The sequence below is a fragment of the Carassius auratus genome, chromosome 13 (genome assembly GCF_003368295.1).
Source record: "Carassius auratus strain Wakin chromosome 13, ASM336829v1, whole genome shotgun sequence".
Classification (NCBI taxonomy): domain Eukaryota; kingdom Metazoa; phylum Chordata; class Actinopteri; order Cypriniformes; family Cyprinidae; genus Carassius; species Carassius auratus.
In genome coordinates, this window is record NC_039255.1 from 809,687 (window position 1) to 826,149 (window position 16,463).

The window sequence follows — 16,463 nt, forward strand, 5'->3', positions numbered from 1 at the left end:
TAATATCTGTCAAAAAGTAACAATGTTTAAATTATATTATATTATATTTTATCATTTTAACAATTATATCCATTTAGTAACATACATATTTCTTAGTGTAGGATATCTTTAGAGTTTTATCATTCATTATCTTCTTGTCGATCCATCAGTTCACATTTACAACTGCTGTTTTCTGATAAAAATATTTTACATATATATTTACTTTTATTAACTGAAGCACCACCTGAGTCTTCTTCTCCCATTTCTAAAGGTGATCACTAAATTCCTTCCTGCAGTACTCCCTGCACACATATATGATTATGACACATAAAGATTAAAAATACATGAGAAATACAGGAAAGTATTTAAATGGTATGATAGCGTGATAGAATTGTAAAATACAGGAGAATCCCGGGGAAAACGGAAGGGTTAACAGGTAGGCCTGGTCCTAAATGCAAAGCGCATGAGCAGCGTACCTGGGTAAAGTCTACTTTATTTACTGACAAGTGCAAATACGTAGGTTTGACTGCCCTGTAATCTACAAACCCAATTCCAAAAAAGTTGGGACACTGTACAAATTGTGAATAAAATGCAATGATGTGGAAGTTTCAAATTTCAATATTTTATTCAGAATACAACATAGATGACATATCAAATGTTTAAACTGAGAAACTGTATCATTTTATGGGAAAAATAAGTTGATTTTAAATTTCATGGCATCAACACACTGTGTGGCATCCCCTCTTCTTTTCATAACAGTATGCAAACATCTGGGGACTGAGGAGACAAGTTGCTCAAGTTTAGGAATAGGAATGTTGTCCCATTCTTGTCTAATACAGGTCTTTGTTGATACTGTTTCAGGTCTTCTTTGTTGCATCTTCCTCTTTATGATTTGCCAAATGTTTTCTATGGTGAATTGAATGCAGGTGGCCATTTCAGTACCCGGATCCTTCTTCTATGCAGCCATGATGTTGTAATTGATGCAGTATGTGGTTTGGCATTGTCATGTTAGAAAATGCAAAGTCTTCCCTGAAAGAGACAACGTCTGGATGGGAGCATGTGTTGTTCTAGAACTTGGATAAACCTTTCAGCATTGATTATGCCTCTCCAGATGTGAAAGCTGCCCATGCCACCTCATGCAACCCCATACCATCAGAGATGCAGGCTTCTGAACTGAGCGCTGATATCAACTTGGGTTGTCCTTGTCCTCTTTAGTCCGGAAGAATAGGCGTCCCAGTTTTCCAAAAAGAACTTCAAATTTTGAATCATCTTACCACAGAACAGTTTTCCACTTTGCCAGAGTCCATTTTAAATGAGCCTTGGCCCAGAGAAAACGCCTGCGCTTCTGGATCATGTTTCGATATGGATGATTTTTTGATCTATAGAGTTTTAGCCGGCAACGGCGAATGGCACGGTGTATTGTGTTCACCGACAATGTTTTCTGGAAGTATTCCTGAGCCCATGTTGTGATTTCCATTACAGTAGCTTTCCTGTATGTGATGCAGTGCCGTCTAAGAACCTGAAGATCACGGTCATCCAGTATGATTTTCCGGCATTGACCCTTAGGCACAGAGATTGTTCCAGATTCTCTGAATCTTTGGATGATATTATGCACTGTAGATGATGATAAATTCAAAACTCTTTACAGTTATTCTCTAAGAAACTCCTTTCTGATATTGCTCCACTATTTTTCGCCACAGTATTTGGGAATTGGTGATCCTCTGCCCATCTTGACTTCTGAGAAACACTACCACTCTGAGGGGCTCTTTTTATACCCAATCATGTTGCCAATTGACCTAATAAATTGCAAATTGGTCCTCCAGCTGTTCCTTATATGTACATGTACATTCAACTTTTCCGGCCTCTTATTGCTACCTGTCCCAACTTTTTTGGAATGTGTAGCTCTCATGAAATCCAAAATGAGCCAATATTCGACATGACATTTTAAAATGTCTCACTTTTAACAATTGATATGTCATCCATATTGTATTGTGAATAAAATATAAATTTATGAAATTTGTAAATTATTTCATTCCCTTTTTACTCACAATTTGTACAGTGTCCCAACTTTTTTGGAATCTGGTTTTTAACACTGTCAATATTAAACCATTTGAAAAACACGTTGGAAACTAAATACTTGCATGGAGGGATTTTAATTTTTTATATCCTTTTGTAGTTTAGGTTTAGGTGTGGGGGAGGGATTAGGATTAGAGGTTGGGTTAGGATTGGAAATCAGGAAGATGTCAAAGAGGGGGGTGATAATGTAGCATGGTGTCGAAATGGGCACAACGGCTGTTTTGGATGATCCGTAAACTAGTCAGCCAAATAACAGGCAATGAATAATAATAATAATAATAATAATAATAATAATAATAATAATAATTATATATATATATATATATATATATATATATATATATATATATATATATATATATATATATATATATATATATATATATATATTATATTATTATTCATGCCTGTTATTGGCTGATAGTTACGATATATATATATATATATATATATATATATATCGTAAAGATAATGTCTATTGTGAGGAATCTCGTGTCTCATGTCAACAAAACTCAGAAGTGAGGTAATTCGACTGGTTTGTGTGTGTGTGTGTTTGTGTGTGTGTGTATAAAATGTGTTTATAAATTAATGTAATAAATATATTTCATTATTTTATATTTAAAAATGTAAATAGTTTTTACAGTTTTAAAATGGATACAAGCAACCCACGGTAATATTTTCATAGCATACAGATTAAAAGATTTGTATAACTACTAAATTATGGCTGTAGTTCACTAAATGGCTAAAGGTACAATATTCCATCTCATGAACACTAATCATGTCTTTCTCTTGTATATTTATCCTGTGACAAGGTCATTACAACATCAAACTAACCTGATCAGAGAAAAGCTGACCACAGCCTCGAGCTTTCATCTCTTAGAGAACTTAGTCTTTATTTCAGCCCGAGCAACAAAAGTATAATGCTTTTAATTTAAGATGGCTTGGACGAGGAGCTGACAGTGCCATTGAGACTTTGACCTCTGAGAGTATCTCACATTATTGTTTGCTTTATAGGTTCAGCCTTGGGAACTGTCCTCATGTTGTTGTAAATCTGATTTATTTTTGAAAGAAAGTGTCTAAAGACCTGCTCTATTTATGCCTACACAATGAGTAAATAAAACTAATAGGCCACAGGGTCAGACCACTTGGGCCTGGTTTTGTATTCTTGTAATTCTTCTGACATCCTTCCTTGACTTGTTTAATGTATCATTCTCATGGTTTAATGTGTCACAGATGCATTTACACAAATCATGAAATTGTCAGTAAAACATAGAGATGTATTATAAAGAAAAAAAAGTACAATACAGATAATAAAATAGTTATCATACCCATATAGTTCCTTCTGTGCAACACAAAAGATCTATACAATAAACAGGAACAAATTTGTGTGTGTGTGTTTTGCAGAATAAAGCAATGCCTACAGGTTTGAATGGGTGCAGGATCATATCGTTATATTGCTAACTTAACTCTTGCTAGTTTATGACTTATCTTGCTTTAGACTTTATAAAATTTCCTTTAACGTTTGTGATTCTTAACTTAAGCAATTCTAAGGTTATTTGCAGGTAAATATTTATGTGGCATGAAACATGGCAAAATATCTTAATTTATTAAATAATCTCTTCATGCGGTGAAAGTCTTTAAGTGGACATTCACAAACTCAATTCAGTGTATAGAGTTGACAAGAAAAATCTTTTAATAAAATACCTATAAGTGATCGATTTAAATGTCAGTGATGAGTGACATGTAAACAAAAGAAAAACAAGGCATAAAAATAATTAGTTACATAAACATTTCAATGACAGGGTGTCATTTTTTTTCTTCTGTTAAATAGAAAAGGTTTTATACACTGTGCCTGCAACAGTCATTTATAACTGGATAATTGACAGCATAAAGTGTTTTTAAAACCACTGGGAGGTGTACCACATATTTAGATAGAGGACACAATTATTGCTGTCATCTATAAAATCCATACAAAGATTTTTATCAGTAGCAATCTGTCAAAGCATACACACTAAGAATCAGGACTGATATAAGACAGCAGACAAAACAGACTTACACGGAACACTTTATAGCAACTAAATGTGGGCAAGTCGTGGCCTAGTGGTTAGAGAGTTTGACTCCTAACCCTAAGGTTGTGGGTTTGAGTCTCAGCCCAGCAATACCATGACTAACGTGCCCTTGAGCAAGGTGCCGAAACCCCAACTGTGGCACAGCATAAATGGCTGCCTACTGCTCTGGGTGTGCGTTCACAGCTGTGTGTGCACTTTGGATGGGTTAAATGCAGAGCATGAATTCTGAGTATGGGTCACCCTACTTGGCTGAATGTCATTCCACTTTTTCACTTATATATATATATTTGCAATTCTGATATGCATATCATAAAGGTGTGCAAGTAATGAAGCTATCATCTTAACGCTTTTTTATGCAGCAAATGCATGAAACTTAATAATTAACATCCATAATTTCTTTCTTGTTCAACATCAGCTCCTTCTCATTACCATTAGTAGAGAAAATATGGCAAATGCATATCAGACAAGATCAGAACCTATCACACCTGTTCTGAAATCTGTGCACTGAATAGTTGCAAGTGAATTATACAAATAAACAAAAATACTAAAGGATGCCATTAAATTATGCAATAACATTCCATAGCTTGTGCTATATAGTCAAGGCTACATTTTAATCTGAAATTATTGTAATTAATAATTGTCTACCTTTCAAATTCATGAATCTGATTTTGACTTAAATTGGGCAAAAAATAAAATAACAAATACATACATAAATAAAGTTTTCTGGAAATGAAGTGCTCCACCCCCTGGTACACAAAATATAATTATTACATATTACTATAGATACAAATAGATACACATTTCTGTAGGTGGAACTATCTGTAAGTCATATACCCTGTAAATATATTTTGTTCATTTAATATCAATTGTATTTCGTAACATCCAAATTCTGCAACCTGTTCATAACCTCAATTCAAATCAAACTGGAATTAGATTGGATTGGAATTTAATAACCTTTTAAATTCTTTTTTGACTAGCAAACAAACCTGGTTTGTAGCTTTGTTGAATTCAGTATGCCAAGTGTTGATATCTTGTTGACAACTCATAATATAAGCTCACTACAGTTAACAACAACTCAGCTCATCACAACAGCATTAGAAACACTCCACCCTCTATAATTGCATATAGGAGGTTGTATTGTTTCAGTAATTCACATAGAGTGTAGATTGCAAGTTGATGAGCCTTAAGAGTCAATCATAATGCAATAACCCAGTGCAACCAATTGTGTTCTACTGTAACTCCATTACACCAGTCTAGAGAAAATTGAATAAAAATAAGGTCTGAGTTACAGCCAAAGGAAACCTTAACAAAATTTATATTTTTATCTTCACAGCTTATTTATTTTTGCATGTTCTATGTATTCTATGTATAATATAAGTCCTTGAGCACCATGCATGATGTCTCATCTTTAATACAATCTTTCATAAGCTGAATGTCACATTGTGCTCAAAGGACCTTAAAGTTCAACAAAAGCCTCTATTTTATTACCAATAGTCCTTTTACATTTAGATCAGAGAAAGAAAATAATAATATTAATTGCTCAAGGAAATAGGAAGTACTAACTGTATTCAGGAAAAAGCTGAAAATGAAACCGAGGATCTTTCAGTCCTAATCCACCCCCCTCAAAAAGTCTCCAATCTCAAATCACCACTTCTTGTTCATTAAAAATCAGTGATCTCTTGCTTCACAGATTTTGTTCCCCTGCCTTTGGTTGTTCTGGCACGGCTTGTGAGTGCTGCATCGAAAATCCTCCTCAGGCGGCCAGAGGAACATCAGGAGTGACCCGGAGGCGTCCCACATACAGCGGCCATAATGAAGAGCGGGGAGCTTTGGGAGCTTTCAACTCAGTGAGCTGTGATGGTGGGGGAGAACTATTCAAAGTCTTATTGAAACATGAATACACTGAGAAGGTTGTCTCCTGTGACGAACAGGGGCCAAATATCAGGCTGCAGGAGCCGCAGCGCCTTTCTCTGCCATGTCACGAACGTGCACTTTCCCCCCCACAGCTGCATTTGCTTTTGGAATCAGTGTTGCTGAAACTACTGCAAGTAATATTGTTCAGAAAAATGGTGTCTGAGCATCCACATGTATTACTTTCAAGATCTCCAACCTCCACTTCACCAACCCGATAAACACACACACAAACCAGTCGAATTACCTCACTTCTGAGTATTCTTGACATGAGACATGAGATTCCTCCCAATAGACATCTTGAACCAAATGAGTTAGGAAAACTGAGATGAAAGGAAAGTCAGAAACAGAACTGAGTCTGGAGGAGAAATTTTTTTTACTATTTATTTGCTAGTTACATTACATGAATATCATAAATAAGTTTAAGTCCAAATCTGGAGTAAAACTGAGGTAAAAAACAGGATTTGAATGGATGTTAAAGTCCTTCCTCCCCTGAAATCCCCAACCACAAAGCATGTAAATAACAACAACCATGAAAGATTTGCAACTATATGGAAATCATTGGGCAATATGGCACAGCCAAAGCATGGAATCGAACTCTTACTAATCACACCATTCCAGAAATATCTGAAACTTTGAACTCTTAGAATTAAAGGTTCTAAAAATGAGTTTTTGCAGCAATGTGAACAGAATACTTTGTTTTCTTATAGTGTGAAGAACATTTGAAAAATATAAAGAAGGTGTTTCCTCTATAAAGATCCTTTTATGTGATGGAAAGGATCAATGGACGATAAAAGTTCCACATGGAACCTTAGATGCCAATAAAGAACCTTTATTTTGAGCTGTGTATGCTGTATTTGGCCATAAACAGAACTGAATGAATTGAATAAACAGAGGGATCTTCTCTGGCAAATCCAAGACAACACAAGTAGCATTCTGTCACAGAAACAACCTCACTGGCAACCAGTGATAGACATGAGATGAGACATTTTAGTTGTAATACATTTCTTAATGTTTGATGGGTGAAAAATGGCTCCCCTGAAGCAGGACTTGGTATTTTCCAATGACGTGTCAGCTTTCCCCCTAAAGTCCAACTTCTTATTACTTTGCTTCTTATTTGCCAACGTTATTGTTTCAGCCCACTGCTTTCCCCAAGATGAACCAGCAGCTATTATTCAAAGCGGTGGAATTAATTGGTAAATGTCTCACATGCTCTGAGAAATGAATAGATCTACATAATCAATTACACAGTGTGGGATGCTGCCAACAAAACTTTGGAGAAATGTCTGCTTCATGACAAAAGAAGAACTGCGGGGAGCACAGGAAGAGAACGAAATGAAGCCTAGCTGACAGGGAAGTATTGGAATTTCATATGAAGCGGAAAAAAAAAACTTTGTGGACTAGTCTGACTGTTTGCACTCTTCTACAAAACTACTGCTCCTCATTTCTGAAGGCCCGGTGTGGAAGCTGTTCAGCATCGGTGCAACGGTTTCCTCTGGCTGCTGACGAAACATCATGACTTGTAATGTTCTGGCAGATGGTTGGGTTTTCATAACATGGATGAATCTTACTGTGCCAATTAGTGTTTAGAAGACTCAGAATAGTGATAATCAAGCTTTGTTTCGGGTGTTTTTCATCTTATTTTTGATGTTATGATATTGCATGTCTACTTTTAAATGTTATTGTCTCTCTCATAGTGAAACTAATTTAACTTTACAAAGAATATGACTCGCATAGATCTGAGATTAATTATATGATGAAAATCGTGTATAATGAGATTTATATAAGGATGTTAACTATTGAGTCCATTTTATGCAACTGAGCTGCAATTATATGTTCTATAAAAGAAAGTAATGTACTCAAGCAATTATTGCCTTTAACATACACTCGAATTGCTCATTTTTATTTTTACACTACATTTCCTTCATGTAAAAACATGCACAACCAATTCATAGTTCATAATTCAAGTTTTTCATGATCAGATTTAAGGCTGATGTTTTTTTCCCCACTGAAGCACATTAAGGTCACACATGTGAACGTGTGAATGTTTTATGGAAATGTAGCCATTCTTGAATCCTACCCTGAAAAAAAAAAAAACAGGATCTATTTCACATGTCTATTAAAGAGCTGACATTTACATGTTTGTCTTCAAGCTCTCGCATTAGGCCAGCACTGATGCAGCTTAATTTCCTCTGTCAAGATGCCATGGTGCCTACAGGCGATTCTGGCATGTGGCGTCTCTGTTCCGCTTCATCCCCTCACACCTGAGGCATTGCAGTCCCTTCAAGCGTATCAACGGCCATTTCACAGCCCACAAAAATCTAAGCCATATCTATTTATAGTGTAAAATTGTTTCAAAGTTATATATTATGCCAACTGGAGACATGCTTTCTTTAGACAAAATGAATCTTTTTGAGGCTCAATAGTCACATTTGACATTGGAACATTTACTATAATGTTATGATGGATCAGCAGCCGGAGTGGAGAAAGCAAAACTTAAGGGTTTTTGTGCAAAAAACAAAAAAAGAACATTGATTCTCAATAAAAGGCAAAGACAAAAAGTAAAGAAAAAGATCTAAAAATAAAACACGTAAAAATGCATAATAAAATAACTATATGTATATTTCACAAATAAAGTGTGTTTGCAGAACATGAAGAATTTTTTAAGTTTCCCTTCTTCTACATTGTTGACTAGTAACGAGATAAGACTAACTTAAAGGTATATTTAATTCAAAAATGAAAATTCTGTCACTTACTCTCCATAATGTTTTTCCAAATCCTGTTGTCATTCTTCCTTATATGTGCCACGTTACGCTGCTGTGGGAAGAACGGGAGACACGGAGTAGAATTCAGAGTTTTTAATAAAGAAAACACAGGATAATACACAATAGGAGCTGGGCAAACACATAGAAACAAGTAGACCTGACAAAGACAGACTTCTCAGACGGGGGGCCAGGGTAGAGCCGAGGGCTCTGGCGACTGAGGAGGAGGCAGAGGCAGAGATCCGGGGCTTAGCCAGAGCAACTGAGGACCAAGGTGGAGCTGGCGGGAGTAAGGAGCCCAACGGAGCCCATGGGATAGAGCAATGAGGTTCAGCTGGAGGAGTGGAGTCCTGAGGTGATGGCGGGTCGACGCCCAAACAAAACAGAGCTTTCTCCCTCGTGACGGGCATTGTCACCGGCTCTTGAACATGGTCTGACGGGTTTAGCTCTACATCTAGGGCAATCCTCTGTTTAGTCACTCTGCTTTTCGCTGGCTCGCTGATCGCAGTGGGAAATGAATCTCCATCAACGGTGGGCTCGAGGTGATACTAAAAATCGCAGGGTGATGGTGGGCTGGGTTCTGGTTCGTCAGTGTTACTCACCAGTATCCACTTCACAAAGCCGGTGAAAAGAGTGTGTCATCTGAGTAGCTGATGGTGTTTGCTAGCAGCTGGAACAGTCTTGTATGGTCCTCGAGCTGGATGAGGAGATATTCCAGGTGAAGGAGGGCATCCATAGCCCCTTTCACACTGCCATTCCGGCAAATACAGGGGTAAAGTGTTCCTGTAATTGTTCCCTGGTCGCTAGATTTGGCACTTTCACACAGCCAGTGATGACCCGGTATATGTGCGTGCATTCACACACAACCCCTGAAGATCCCGTAACGACACGTGACATCAGCGCGTGACGTGTAATGTACGAGTCGACAACGCTTGGCACGTTATACTTTAACTGAAGCAAGCAAACGATCTCTGCGTCAGCGCGGAAAGTGAGGAACTAACTGATCTCTGCTTCATTACAGTTTGCACATGTGTTTTCGTCGCGAATGTTGATCTTCCTTCAAAACAGCCGGTAAAAGAGTCGCGCGATAACATGCGTCATCACTTCGATACCGAATTAGATCTGGCTTTTGTTCACACAGCGCTCGTTCCGGATCGATTACCGCAATGTTACTATGTCCCCGACCCGGGTTCGATTCGGTAATCAATTCCGGGACGTGGTTGCTTTCACACAGAAGGCGACCAGGCAATGTTACGGGAATATTGCGGGTCCGACGTGCAGTGTGAAAGGGGCTCATGAGGGAACAACGGATGCAGGGACAGACTTACCCATTATGCAAAGATAGTCGAACACCTTGGGCTCCCTAAACAGGGGCACCCCCAAAGGGTGGCCAAGGCCACCACTGTATAAACTTTGGCCATCCCTGTGGCCACCCCCAGGATTATTTGCAGTGGGTACTATTAACTTAAAGGCAGAATGTAAATTCACGATAGTTTGAAAAAAAGGTGGAAAAAAAAATGCGGCACAAAAAATATTGAGGATTAGCGCCACCAGAGTAGCAGCACTTCCCCCTCGCCCTCCCCCGTCCAAACAGAGTGTGCACACACATTACATGATGGTCTACACTAGTTCTCATACGCATTTAATGTGCTCTTTCACTGGAAATTTAGAATTATCAAATTTTTCAAGATATGGGGAAATGTTTTTACAGATCTATATAATTTATATATAATTTATTATATAGTTACTATCACACGAAGAGTGACATTTTTCTCCAAATGACAACATAATAACAAATGTGATATTGATTTTATACTACAGTTCAATAAACAAGAAGTTAATATCAAGAGACTTACGTTTTAGACAATATATTCACTGTTTTTGTTCTATTTCTATTTTGCTGCATTTTGCATATCTGAGCAACATAATTGGGTTTCATTCCTGAATGAATCAACCATTTAAATGATTCGGTTCAATCGCAATGACTCACTTATTAACAGTGACTCGCTGCCACCTGGCGGTTTTTCAAGTTTCCTTTTCTTTTTTTTATAATAATTTTAAACATCAGTTTTCAGTGTTTTATGTTTAAAATATCAAAACATTATTTATTCATTTTTAACTGCAGGTTAAAGTATTCCATGTCCCACAGAGCTGAATTAAACTGTGTAAAAAACATCTTCAGATGCAGCTTCTGTTTTCTCTGCATTGCAAAAATAAATTTTGTTGATACTAATTTCATTTGCTTGGTAACAGTCCAAATACAACTTTTTGACCTAAAAGATGGTGCACACTTTCAGAAGAAATGGTGTAAAGGTAAAAATAAAAAATTTAGGAATCAGCTGTCAGCACAATTAGATATAAGATATCAGCACAATAACACACTCAGCAAAATATTGTCTAATTATCGCTAAAAATCCAATAAATCACAGAGATATATAATATTTTTTGTCAATATTGCAAACCCTTATTTATTTATTTTTTTATTTATTTTGATGTGCCACCCCAAGATTTATTGTGGCCTCATTTGGCCACCCCTATTAACATTTTCTGGGGAATGCCACTGCCCCTAAAATATAGGAGTTGTGCATTAAGTGCTGACTCATGAGCGGTTGCCGTTACGGTGCCCCGCAAACATTTCATCAGTTATCATAAGCCTGTGTGTGTCCCGTATTTCTTTCAACTGAACCAGCCATGCTATTAATTATGAATTTATCAGTCTTTTGCATGCCAAAGTCAATTTCTGCATAGCAATATTACGACAAATAGAAGCAGAAAATCGTGCTAAATGCACTTTCAAGAGATCGGGTTAGCCTACAACAATTAATTTTCTGGCTATTTTACAAATGGAAATACAACAAATTAATGACATGGGTAAAAAAGAAAAAAGAAACGCCTAATACATAATTCAAATATCATACAAAATTGCATTGCAGAAAATACTTTAAATGTTAAGATATTCAGAACAGAACAACATTAAAAAAATGAGAAAAAGCAGCTATACAATTATAGGACAAAGTTTTACATAGCCTTTATATGCCATTATAATTGGTGTTTTATTTTTTTAATTGAATGGTATAATAAAATAAAACGCTAAATATAATCAGACCTGTTTTAGGCTTTTCCTTTTTTAGATATCCATCAAAATTTTAATTTAATTTTAATTTTAATGTTAAGATATTCAGAACAGAGCAACATAAAAAGAGAGAAAAAACTGCTATAGGACAAACTTTTACATAGCCTATGTATGTAATTTACATTTTTTATTAATTAATTTATTTTTCATTGTATGGTATAATAAAATAATTTTAATCAGATTTAATCAAATTATAATCAGACCTGTTTTAGGCTTTTCTTTATTTTTAGATTTTAGATATCCATCAAAATAATTTCAAAGAGAAATGCACGGATTACATATTGAAATAGTTTCTATTTTCGATTTGAATTATTTAGTTTTTCGTTAGTTTAGGTTCATCGTGAGGCGTTTCTGTTCAAAACCTAGATGGCAGAAAGCGTTTGTTTTCTTTATTTTATAAAAGCACAATGTTTTGACTCAAATCCACTTCATCCAACTCAATGTTTTGTTCTCATCTGTGAGCATGCTCTTGATATATGTATTCAAAGCCATTTAACATGTAAATGATAAAAATGAACCTCAGTGTTGATCTAAGAAAATGTGTGAAAATCTATAGGGCCCCATTTCTATATTTTACCTGGGGCCCCCAATTCACTAAACCCACCCCTGATGGGATGACTAATCAAACTAAACGAGGAGAGGAACGTGACCAAATAAGGAAAAAGAGAAACATAAATAGGGGCAAAACACAACAAACAGTCCAGAATCCTGACAATATGATTATCTAAAACAATGCCCCAGCTACTTTTTTCAATGGCGAATTGTGATCATGGTTATCCTTAACTTACACCATATGGAGGAAGAAAGTCAAGTCAAGTTATACGAGCCGTTTGGAACTACATAAGGAAAAGAAGTACATCAATTAGAATTTGTAAAAACTGAATTTTTGAATTCTGGATCTGAATCTATTTTTAATTACATTGAGTTTAGGCAAGAGTAGGCATGACAAACATTAAATATCTTTAGCTGCATTTAGTATTTGTAAGACTGATTCATTTAATTAACTTATTTGATTCAAATGAAGCAGTTAAAAAAAATTGTTCCATGTTTCATTTGAGTGGTTTATCTTCTAGTTCAGCTAACTACTTTTTAAATGGATAGACTCACTGTATCTTAGCAACTTTGAAACTATCTTTTGAAGCTGCAAGCTAATCATATTTTAAAGTAGATTTCCTTACTACTCATATACCAAAGGGTATACTTTTCCCTCGTCCTAGCACAATATAACAATTTTATAACTCATTATCTTGAATGAGGCTAAGGTCACTTACAAATTTGAGTTTTTTTTTTTAAAGAATAACAACATATCCTCTTAAAACTGGGATTATGTTATTTAATTTTTAATTTTTAGTGAGAATAAACAGCATCTTTGTACCCATCTCCTTTTATAAGTTAATAAGCTTTTTACTGAGAAGAGGTTTCTTTGTATTTGACGCTTTCATGAAATGTGGATTCAATCCAAATAGGTCAATTTCTACCAAAGAGTGAGAGTAATCTCTGGAGCACACAGAGTTTATTCACAACCCCTTAATCTGTCAGCAATGATTATGCAACACAGACATTGTTGATCTAATCATATAATTTTATTCTCTAATTTATTGTTAAACATATTTGAATGGAGTAGAAAACATTTTGACTCCATAAATATATTATACTTAAAAGCTATTGTTTCTTGTATTCTAGTCCCAAACACCCAGAGCAAATAACATGTGCCTATAATTTTTAACACAATATCTTCTAAAGGATCCATGTTGTTTACACCTCCCACCCCCCAATATCTTACCTAACACCATCTTACTAAATTTAGCACTATAACATTGAAACCTATGCTGAGAAAATGACCTTAAATGAGATTTTGAGAGCATGTTTCATTTTATTCACCCCTCTGTTTCTCATTCTGCACACTTGTAGTGTTCGCCTGAGCCATGGCTGGATTTGTAAGCGAATTTTATATCAAGGCGCTTCTTCCCCAGCAGTGCTCCTGTTTTTCAGAGACAATGCTCCAGCGCCACATGAATCTACTGGGTCTTTCGTCTTTTTCCTTTGAACACTACACCAACCACTGGGCCCTCGGCTGCCCCAAACCTCCAAAACAGTCTATGCAAATATCCTACCAGAAGCTGCCCTCACCGTACGGATGAGAGACAGATGCATCTCAAAGTATCAGCGTTTCTCACAAGAGGCTGAGATGGTCCCTTGAACGGGCATATGGCAGCAGCAGATGTGTCTGTTTGGAGGTCAATTTTGAGATGGTGGATGAATATGCTTTGGATTCAGTTGTTGCTCAAGTCACTGTATTCTCTCGAAAGAAGAAGAAATTTCATAGATTTTTCACAGCCAATCAGAAGAGAATTCTAATGTTTTTACTGTCACCTGACTGAGATTGTCTCCAGAGTGGATGTGCTTCTCCTCTTTATTATTTATTTATTGACTTTAAAGTCTATGAATTTAATGGATTAGCCAAAAGATTTCAGAAATGCACACACAAAGGATGGGCGACAGGTAATACTTAAGCATTAGCTCAACACACAATTTCAAGAACTACAATTCTGCTCATGCATTCCAAAACAACTATGATGCCTATACACCTAAAATATCCCCCTATTTTGACAAAAATAGAGACCAGATAGAATTTAGATTGTATTTCTCAGTAAAAAAATAAATAAATAAATAAATAAATAAATAAATAAATAAATAAATAAATAAATAATAATACAAAGTAATTCACATTACTCAAATGGCAAATTTAACTATTATGGTTTTAACTATTAAGTTTTATGTCACTGGTTCAGTTCATTCAATAACTGTGTAAACTTCATTGATTATGAAAAAAAGTAAAATTCAGCTATAAGCAGCTCCACGTAATAAAATGGTGTCATTATTCAGCTTAAGTCAGTTCTATAACATTGTTGATGTTGAAAAATCTGCTTTCACTCCTCCTTTTATCCTTCCAGAGCTCCTCCGTGGGACTCAAGACTAGTGGGTGTGCAGGTGTCGCTCATTATTTTCACTGGCCTCGCTTCATTCCCAGGGCTCTTGGCCCCGTCTCACTTGTCACAATTACTATTTGTATTCAGCGTCTTCTTAACCCCAACTTTGCAAGCTATGCAACAGGGGCAAAGAACCCAAACTCCATCAGGTGACAGAAATGGAGAAAAAAAAACACAAAAAAAAACACTGGGGCTGAGTCGGAGGGCCACTTCAAAACCACAGGTTTAAACACAGAATATATATATATAGATATATATATAAAGTAAAATGTCAGGTAATTATGGCAAATTACAATAAAAATAGTAACACATTTTACATTGAGAGTTCATTTAGTCAAGCATCAGTTTGGCCATCGGAAATTAAACAGCATGGACCCCTGAAACCAGCTTTGTAACTTCAAAAAGACATTACATACAAACATAAAGCATTATATGCTTACAAACTTCTAATGTTAAACAGGTCAATACACAAAATAGAAAAAAATAAGGAAATCCTGTACCAAAGACAATGCAAATCACTGCCCTACATTTCTTGATTGATGCACTTGTTACTATGAAAAGCTTTCTGCAAAAACTCCTACCTTACATTTTTCTTTTCTTAGACTGAAAGGAGCCAATTAACAGCTGAACCGCTTCTGATCTATGCATCTGATGACTCACAACGGAACTGATTTCCTCCAATGTTGATAAGACAAAAACTGACTCACTTTAACAAATGAACATATTAACGGCTAATTTCCTTCAGTCGTAAGTTTTAACGTATTGGAGATAAAAGAGGGCACCATCTTCTAAAGTGAAATCTTGAAGCAGAGAGCAATTCACTGGTTAGCAGTAACTATTTTTTTTATTATTTTAGCCAACTGCAATGGTTGTCACAGTTCGCTCACAAGGCATCTGTTCAACGTTTGGGAAACTTCTCTCACTCATAGCTAACCTACGGGTAATGAATAAATGATTCTGAGTATGTCACATGTGACATCCATCAACACTTGTGTAAGAGACTTGCAGCGCTAAGCACTGCTCTAGATGCAGCTAATTAAATTTTTTGTGATAAAATAATTAGCTTCTCTTGCAGACAATGGGCTGGAAAATTCCTCTTCCTAATAATTAAAATAAGTAGATAAGAAAGTGGGAAATAGTCTTTGTAAAGAGTGTGGCAGCAATCCATTGCAGCTTTTTGTGCAAAGGATGCTGGGTACAATGATGAGCATGTTTGACAATTATTTTGTAACAATATGCGTCATTGAGAAAAGTATAAATGCATCAATATATAATCCACTGATCAAAGTGGCAGCATTTACTTGAATGGATTTTATAATCATTTTAAATGCATTATGGGTTTCCTGCAAAGGTGAAACCCATTCTCTTTCAAATGGAATATTCTTATGAGAACAAAAGCAAGATCCCCAGTTGAATAAGAGCTTTTCTTTGTTATGAAATAAATGACATTTTGTCAAACCTGATGCTCAATTGTCTTGCTCTGTGGGGTTTCTTGAGCAAAACTTTGCAGCGGGACCTGACAAATGTGGTGTACAAGAAAACT